Genomic DNA, 9,206 nt, shown 5'->3' with positions numbered 1-9,206 from the left:
GAATGGACAGGAGAAAGATCAGAGAAACCTGTAAGAGAGAGAAATGAAAGTGAAACAAGAAACAAGATGTCAGTCATTGGGCAAAGAAATTACACTAAAAGCTACTGTCCCACCATAGACCAGGTATTCGGACTGATAAGAGCAGGTATGTCTTTGTCAGTTAATTATCCCCTTGGGGAGCATGAGCAGTATTGTTCTTGGGAGACTCATCCTCCTGAGTGGGTTGTGACTCTTGTTCCCTGCACGTCAACCCAGCTGCCTTACAAACCTTTGAGGAAAGCCTCAGACCAAGAATGGCATGAGAGAGCCCACAGAGTCGAGAGCATGAGACCTCTCTTGCCCCATTGCCTTTAGGGGGAACTTACCAGGTAATGAGGTTAGGCATCTGGAAATGTCAGACTGCCTTCACATCATTTTTGTATTGTTTGTAGTTTGTTTAGCCTGTGTCCCTGAACACAACCTTGAGACCTGTGGTGGCTCTTCAACAAGGTGTGTTAGTAAACAGCTCCATTCCAACGGGAAAGTAGAGTTGGTAGTTTCATCTTTCTCCCTTGCAGTGTAGCATCTAAGACCGGGTGCTTGCTGGATCAGACCACAGTAAAGGTAAGTAACCAATCAAGCTTCCAGTCTTGAGCTTCATCTTTAGGATGCATCTCTCTTCACTTGTGGTGTAACAAGTGGCGTCTGTTACTGGTAGTGTTACTTTGTTTTGTATTAGCCAGATACATATAGCTGTTTTCCACCTTGTATACTGTTATGAGCCTATTACATTACTCCACTTGCTATCACATCTAGTTACATGACCATTCTGGGTGGGTTACAACATCCAGTCTGTTGATGGAGACAATGTGCCACTTAATGAGTGAGTCTAATACATTAAGGTAATGGTTTGTATCAACTCTGGCACCAAGGAGAGGCAAAGGTCATTAACAAGAATTACTGAAATTCGTTAGTTTCTCCAAATCCCCTTTGACCATCTCATAAAGAATGGCGTAAAGAATATGTAGACCTTGGCTGAAATTGGTATTATTTTCATTTGTTCACTGCATGATGCAAAGAGATTTGTAGAAACAATGTTATTACATTTTGTCTTTATACTGCTAGGGGACCAATTAGTTATATGTTACTTCTCAGATGTGTGCACAGAAACATCATTATTATTTTAACCATTTCTAATCAATATATTTATTCACTCTGACATTTAATTCCCTAATTGTATAGCCCAGTGAAATATATGGCAATCCAAACATGGGATTTTATAAACAATGTTGCTGTTTTAGTGGAGACAATTTCTTTTAAGCATGGAGAGGACTCGTGGCAGAATTTAAATCATGCAAAAAAATCAGCAAGCTCTTACAGTGCCGTTATTGCTCCTTTGGGAAAAAAGTAAGACAATGTGAAATTGATGAATGGAACATATACTTTTCTTTGGAAACCTTCCTCCAATTTGTGTTCGGTGATCAGGCATTTCTGGCTGTCCAGTAGTTTTGCTGAGAATGTGATCCCCATAAGTTGTACCAGCACGCACCTCGTGGTGAACCGTAGCCATTATCAAAGGATGTTTGCAACATTTCAGCGCCTAGCCACACCTACTTTTTAGCCTTTTACTTTACCTCCATTCTCTCATCCTCGCTTTACTCTTGCTGTCTAATCTCAATCTACTAGCTCTTAATACAACTGTGGGACTTTCTCCTGGTTGCACCTCTATCTACACATCCTAATACACGCTTTTCTTCCATCATAAAACGTTTAGCCGCTCTAATCTACTTATTTTTTGCATCATACATTTTATCAACCTACACACTGAATCTATCAATAATAATTTCAGCTCACATTTACCTCCCAGACTCTACAGTTGTTAGTTACTTTAAAAGTTTAACCCATTTTCCCGCCTCTACACCAAAACCATTTTACTAGTCCTAAATTGCATTTTGTTTCATATTAACTGCTCCAATAAATAATAAACAATTTTCCAACCTACATATTATAGGAAAAACATACTCAATTTTATGCAGTTGTTTGAAATGAACGGAACCATTTGTTTGTTTACATTTTACAGCTGTGTTTGCGGCTGTCACTTGTCATTTAGTGTTCAAGCGGTGAAGTTGCAATTCTCTCAGTTAACGAAAGTTTTGACGCTTGAAGGTTTTAAGGTAATATATTTTTAATTTGTTAAAATAATTGCCAGTGGTGACCGTGTTAAAGCATAATATGTTACAGACAGTGCGTAATTTGTAATATATTTGAAATAGTCGGGGTTAGGCGTAGACAGAATTCTTCTCTTTACCATAGGTTCGAGTAGAATGGTAGCCTAAACTGGACCTCAGTTTAAACGTGGTTAACATGGATTTTAGCCAAGCAGTGTCTGGTAGGCCTTCGTTTACGAAATACTATCATAACTTAGGTAGAACTAAGCAAGAGCTCTGCAATGGGTATTACTTTGGAAATTGATTTTTTCTACAGTATTTTGGTTGCTTATTAAGAACTCACCGTTATTTTTTGTTGGTCGACTGTAATTAACCTCAGAAGTTGTACGTTGGGCATCCTGCGCAGTGTTATAGGGGAGCCTTTTGGTAAAAAGTGGAGTTTCCTTCACTGGGGGTTCAGAGCCCCCTGGCTAAGCAACACGGCCTGCTAGGTTAGGTTAGGTTATGGTATGTTAGGTTAGTAAAGTTCCTTTTATAATTGGTTTTTAGCCAATCCCTTCTTAAACATATGGTTCCCTAATGACTTGAATGCGCCAGAATTTAAATCATCAATAACATGGCGGTCCGGTCTTTCTCCCATCGTTTCCAAAACCACGTGTACCCAAAGGGTCCCCAACCATGTTGGGTAGATATGAGTTAATGATGATTGACCAACAATAAACAACACTTTCTCCTTCATCAGCAACACTAAAAGTATAGAAAAATCAATTTGGTAATAGTCCGTGCAGAGCTCTTACTTAGGAATACCATAACTTAATGTCATGCCAATACTGAAGTGTGATCACAGCTGTTGTATGATGGTCATTCAGATAGTTTTTCTTTATGGAATGTGAGGGGCAAACTATTAATAAACACTTTGTTTCTGTGAGAGTATAAACCATCTTTTGTTTGGATGTAGGCTACTTTCTGGTCTGGCCATGAAGCATGATAAGTTAGTTAGGCTAACAGTTGGCAGAGGAGTGAGGGTACTACACCTGCCAACTGTATTTACATTTTCTGCAGCTGCACTGCTGTTAAATGCCTCTGATGTTGGACTTCATTAATACGGCTATTTTTAAAGACGTTGGTTTGGTATCTTTTTCTGCATAACCGTTGCTTTCTTTTTGACTTTGATTATGAATATGATATAAATGATGGTGCCTGACTTTCCTGGCAGAACATATGATCAGTATATATGATCAGGGTGTGTGGGTGCTTTTTGTTTGCTTTGCAGGGTAGTAGGGATCAGGATTCTATGCCCGTTGGAAGAAGCAAGGGTCAAAGTGGAAGCAACTGATGAAGGCACCATTACTTTAGGATCTTCAGAGGATAACATCCCTCAATTTTCCATGCTTCCACCAATGGGACGAGGGAGTGACAGATGGGTTGGACATTGACCAACCTGTTTGCTCTTTCTGGGTTGGAATGGTGGACTGAGCAATAAATGTGCCTGCTACAACCATTGACCATTCTCTTCCAACCTGCTTCTGCTGCACTGACTACTATGGGTCACCTTTAGGAATTGAAGATAACGCTGAACTCTTGTTAACAGGGGATCTGTCCTTCATTGCAGTTCACTTGGCTACAGGCAAGAGTTTTACACCTGTATAGGTCTCTACAGATGCTTCTGCCTCAGCAGAAGCATCTGTTGCTGTTTATGATGTTCATGTTGCTGTTGTTCCTGCTTCAGCAGCAACAAGATTCCTTTTAGGGATGCCTGCTTCATCTAAGTCCTTTTGGGCATAGAACTGGTTGCAGAGTTTGTAAAAGTTCAAAGAAGCGTGAGCACACTTCATTATCCTTTTTTTCTTCAACCTGATATCTGAATCAGATAATTCTCTTACCTCCAGTTGTTCCTCAAGACTGCTTCCACCACCTCTGACATGGATGAAAGTATTTTTTTTTTTTTTTTTTTTCTTTTTACAAAATACAAAGCCAAAGTCAGTTATGTAGAGGTATTGCCTTTGTGAACTGGAAATGGTTGTTGAAGCTTGATAAGATGGTTAGTTGGTGGCACTTTTCACTGGCTGCCACTTTGTCAAGATATCTGAGCAGTCACAGTTCTTGACCAAGTTGTGAGTCTTGAATTGTTCCTACTGTAGCACAAGCTGGAAGTGGTCACTGAACTAGGAACAAGGTAGTTTAACTTTGGCTGCCATCCTGTGAAGATGCCTTGCTGCACTACTGCTGACTGTTAAATCAAACTTATATTTTCGTTTTAAGTGTTTTTTTTACACGGAAAATAATGACAGTAATGTTACAGATCTTCAAAGACTAGACCAGCTTTGGTGTAGGTAATTTGTATAGAAGTCTTAATGTTTTTATATGTGAAAAATGTAAATTACTTTTATCTTGAAACTGCAATTTTTTATTTTGTTTCTCCCAGTGACTAAAGCTATAATTGTGCAGTTGATCTGTGTTTTTAATTAGTGCTTATTAGGTAATTCAGAATTATGATTCCCAACTTAGTCTGTATGTAGAAATTAAGCAACAGAGAATAAGTTGCAAGGAATGTTTAAAGTCTGTAGTCAGGTTTTTGGTTTTTGTGCCTCTAGGGAAATTATTTTTTTTAAGAAAGCAGTGAAGCCAACTGGGCATGGGGGTGAGGCAGCGGGCAAGTTAGAGATTGTCATTCAGGAACAAAATGAAACTTGATTCATTTATATTGTGTATGACTAGTTTCACCATGTCCCCACCCCACCAATTAATTACTACTCTATAGGCCAAGGAATAAACTGAGAGACTGACATGTTTTGGTATATGACAGGTGGTCTACTCTCACTGATTATGCCCCTCATGTAGGAATTGCCTTTGTCATTAAATATGTATTCCAGCTCAATGAACAAGAAATAGATATTGTAAGAGAAGGGTTTGTATCTTTGAAATGTCCGTTTTTTCAGTCAGAAATCTATAAGTGACATTACTCTATTATTTTTTAGTTGCAGTAACAGAGACTGATTCCTGTATTTTTGTACTCAAATTTCAGGTTACAGCAGTCATGATAGCTGAAACACCAAACTTACTCCAGCGGAAATCAAAAGATGTAGTCCTGCTCTGGCTAAAATTGAAATTCACAAGGGCTAAAATGGAAATTCACGAAGGGTAATATTTAGTTGAAAAATATGACAGTTCATGTTTTTATATGAAAGTTTGTGTTTATAATTAATTTAATATCCTTATAATTAATTTAATATCCTCATAATATCTTTAAAATATTGGGAAGAAATAAGTATTGTTTTTTCATTTTTGTCAGAATTCTATTTAAATTTATTGCAGCTAAGGAGTTACTAATATTAAATTTTTATCAGAGTTTAAAGACTGAATAATTTTTACTTTTTTATCGTTGTAGTTTTATGTATAGTAGATTATTTTGTATCTTACAAAATCATTGATAATCAATGTATCTATTCAGTATATATCCTGTTAGGTTTTATGTGGCAGCAGTAGATAAAATATTTTAATCACTTCATTGCAGCATACTTGCTAATGTTTCCAGTGCTAAGTCTTTGATAATCCTTGATTTCTGAAATGGGTGAAATGTATATTTTACAGTTGAGAAAAATTCTTTTGTTCATACATGACTCATTGATTTGTCTTTGTAAAGTACAAAGAGATTATTTTTCCAACAAGCAAAATAAGAAAAGAATGCCAAAGAGTCTAAACGATAGTTCACACATCAAGTGTGGACAAGATCTACTTGAGTAGAAATCAAGTGATGCCCCAAAGAAAATGAAAATTTGGACTTCAAATTTTTTCCTTGTTTTATATATGAAGACTGAGGGGCTGGAATCAATCTTGTTAATATGTGAACTCTTGAGAGGATAAATTGGATTCAGAATTCAACCTTGAATTTCCTGTGAAGGAAGGAGACTGTCCATTATCATCATTAATCAAACAAGAAAATAAGGAGCTAGAGAGCGAGAATAATTTGAAACCTCAAGATAACTGTTTTTCTTGAAACTTCCACATCCATAAAGACAGAACCTGGAACCTTTGAAACAGAATTTGAAACGAAAGGAACTTATGACATTAGTTTGCTAGAGACTAAGGAAGATTTTTTAAAATGTGAGGAAAAATGTGGGAAGGAATTTGATAGCAAAGAAAGTATTGGAGACTTCCATCATGTAGATGTTGCTTCCTGTAGAATGACATTTCCTCAGAATGACAACCCCAAATTCAGTGAAGTGATATTTCCTCAGAAAGACAGCCCCAAATTCAGTGGAGTGATACCCCAAGAAGGGAAGCTTCAGTGCAGTATGTGAGGGGAAACATTCTGAAATAAGCCTTCTTAAAGCTCACTTGAAAATGCACAAAGCGGAAACAAACTTCACTTGTAGTGTATGTGGGAAAGAATTTTCTCAGAAATACTATCTGACAGTTCACATGAGAAATCATACAGGTGAGAAACCATTTTCTTGCAATGAATGTGTTGGAGGATTTTCCTTGAGAAGTACAGTAATCTGAAAAAACAGATTCATACAGGAGAGAAGCCATTCTTATGCTGTGATTGTGGAAAAGCATTTGCAAAAAAATCCGATCTTAAAGTTCATATGGGAATTCATATAAAAGAGAAACCTTTTCCTGTCCTGAATGTGGAAGAGGTTTTTCTGTAAGGAGTGATTTAGAGAAACATTTGAGAAATCATACTTTGAAAGAGAAGCTGTTTCTATGTATGGAATGTGGAACAGCATTTTTTCAGAGGTGTGACCTCGAGTTCATATGAGAATTCACTATGTAGAGAGACCACTTTCATGCACAGTATGTGAAAAGGGTTTTATAGAAGAAGCCATCTCAGTGTTCATATGGTAAGTCACACAGGTGAAAAACTATTTACTTGCACTGTCTGTGAAAAGGGGTCTTCTAAGAGAAGTGATCTCAATATTCATTCAAGAATTCACACGGGGGAGAAGTCATTTCTTTGTAGTAAGTGTGGGAAAAGTTTTCCAAACGAGGGGATCTTAACACTTGCATGAGAATTCATACAGGAGAGAAGCCATTTATTTGTGAAGAACATGGAAAAATATTTTAAGAGGGGTGATCACACTGCTCATAGGAGAACTCATACAGGAGAGAGGCCTTTCCTTTGCTCAGTATGTGGGAAAGGGTTTTCTAAAAGAGGGAATCTCAACTCTCACGTTAGAACACATACTGATGTAAAGCCATTTCCTTGCTCTGAATGTGGAAAGGGGTTTTCTAAGAGAGGCGACCTTAATACACACAAGAATTCAGGAGTGAAGCCATTTATTTGCAATTAATGTGGTAAAGCATTTTCACAGAAATGTGTCCTTGTAGGTCACAGGAAATGTCATGTGGGAGAAAAAAATTTCCATACCCTCAATGATGAAGAGAATCATTTTAGAAATGAAATCGCACAACTCCCATTATGGATAGTATCTTTCATAGTAGTGACAGCAGCATAATAAATCATAGAAATGTCTCGTTAAAAAAGTAATTCTTTTGCAATGAATACACTGGAGTTTGTAAACAGTTGGTTTACGATAGCTGAATAAAAATTCACACCAAGTTTCTTTTGGAGGTTTTTTTTGTGTATGTGCATGACTACTGTTTTAACCATAAGTTTGCCTTTTTTTTCAATGATGCTAGTCAGGGAATATGCTTTAGGATTGTAACTGAGAGCTAATAGGGCAGTTAGATGGAGGTGATTTTAACGACAGGTAGTACATGTATGCAGAGAGGGGGTCATTAATCTAGAACCTTTCATTGTCTTGCCAGCCTTTGCTTCAGTAGCATTTTGCTCTCAACATTACTTCATTTCTTTACACTTTTTTGCTCAAATGATTATAAAGAAACAACAATTTAAGAGTGTCCTGTGGTTTAGTTATTTTAAATTAATTTGTTTTCCAAATTTGGTATTCTTGTGTATGTACTGGTATTTATCTTACCACTAATTCCTGCAAGATTATTAGACATGTTACTTTTTATAGTTTTGATATTATCCCTTTACTCAGTGTAGGTACGAAGTTTCCATGGTATTTGTTTATGAATTATGGTCAGTCAATAGAAGGGTGGGTGTATGTTTGGAATTTAGGGACATGTCACAGTTACTGAGATTGTAAGGCCATTCAGTGCTATGACAGAATGAGGTGGATGATATAAAAAGATGAATATATTAAAGACCTTCATTTCATTAAGCTCTTAGTAGTTACTGCTACTCCTTTCATTACTCACTCATTAAACGTAAGGTTTTGATAAGAAAATAAATAAGAAATAGACAAAATGAAGACACAAGGTAAGAGACGCTGGGAACAAGCTCATTGAAAACAGCAACCTCAGCTGAATAAAAAATAAGTTTGGGAAAAGAATTACATCTCATTTAAATTCTTAATGAATGTATTTACAAAAGCTGATGAGAGCATGAATGTCTGCACTATGAAAATCCAGGCAAAGATTTTTCAAGATGGAATCATTGGTGCTGGGCACTGTAACTAGAACAGTGCATGAAAGTATACCTAACTGACCATAATGCATCAGAGAGAGCACACTCAGTGTTGCTGCTACCATCAACGTATACTGACGGAAACAGCGTGCCCAATCCTTAGCTTGCTAACAGCTTCTTTCCTCCTGTTTGTTTGGAAGGAGAATAAGCAATAAATTATGCTACTACTTATGCTTTTATATTTATTGTTGTTAGGAGAGGGGAAGACTCTTGCCATTTCCTTAAAATATATGACTTTATGTGTCATTTTATGTTGAACTAGGGAACTCAGTCTATTTGACGTAGCCAATTATGCGCAGTATTTTCTGAATATTTTTCTGCCACCTCATTTCCATCACCCAGCCTTGCAAAGAAGTAGATGCACTGAATTATAATTATTTATGAACTCTATTGTACACCTGGAGCCTGAATATATTATGATATCCTTGTGGTTTGAGATGCACACTTTGTGCACCATTTCATCGACAAAGACAGCAGTACAGCCAACTCCATCATTTTCTTATGTTGAATTATTTCATCATCAAGCTTCTCTACCTGTTGTATCTGGAAAGGTTTAGAGGATC

At 37.0% G+C, this 9,206-nt stretch overlaps 1 long non-coding RNA gene across 1 annotated transcript; it reads left to right on the top strand.

Moving 5' to 3' along the window:
- Window positions 1-2,058: 2,058 nt before the first annotated feature.
- On the top strand, window positions 2,059-8,338 carry LOC136826165 (uncharacterized). Its single transcript, XR_010849530.1, has 2 exons — window positions 2,059-2,153; window positions 5,173-8,338. It is a non-coding gene; the product is annotated as an uncharacterized lncRNA (long non-coding RNA).
- The last annotated feature ends 868 nt before the right edge of the window (window positions 8,339-9,206 follow it).

The sequence above is a fragment of the Macrobrachium rosenbergii genome, chromosome 40 (assembly GCF_040412425.1).
Source record: "Macrobrachium rosenbergii isolate ZJJX-2024 chromosome 40, ASM4041242v1, whole genome shotgun sequence".
In the NCBI taxonomy this organism is placed as follows: Eukaryota; Metazoa; Arthropoda; class Malacostraca; order Decapoda; family Palaemonidae; genus Macrobrachium; species Macrobrachium rosenbergii.
The sequence above is the reverse complement of the archived record's forward strand: the minus strand, read 5'-3'. Positions and strand labels throughout refer to the sequence as shown.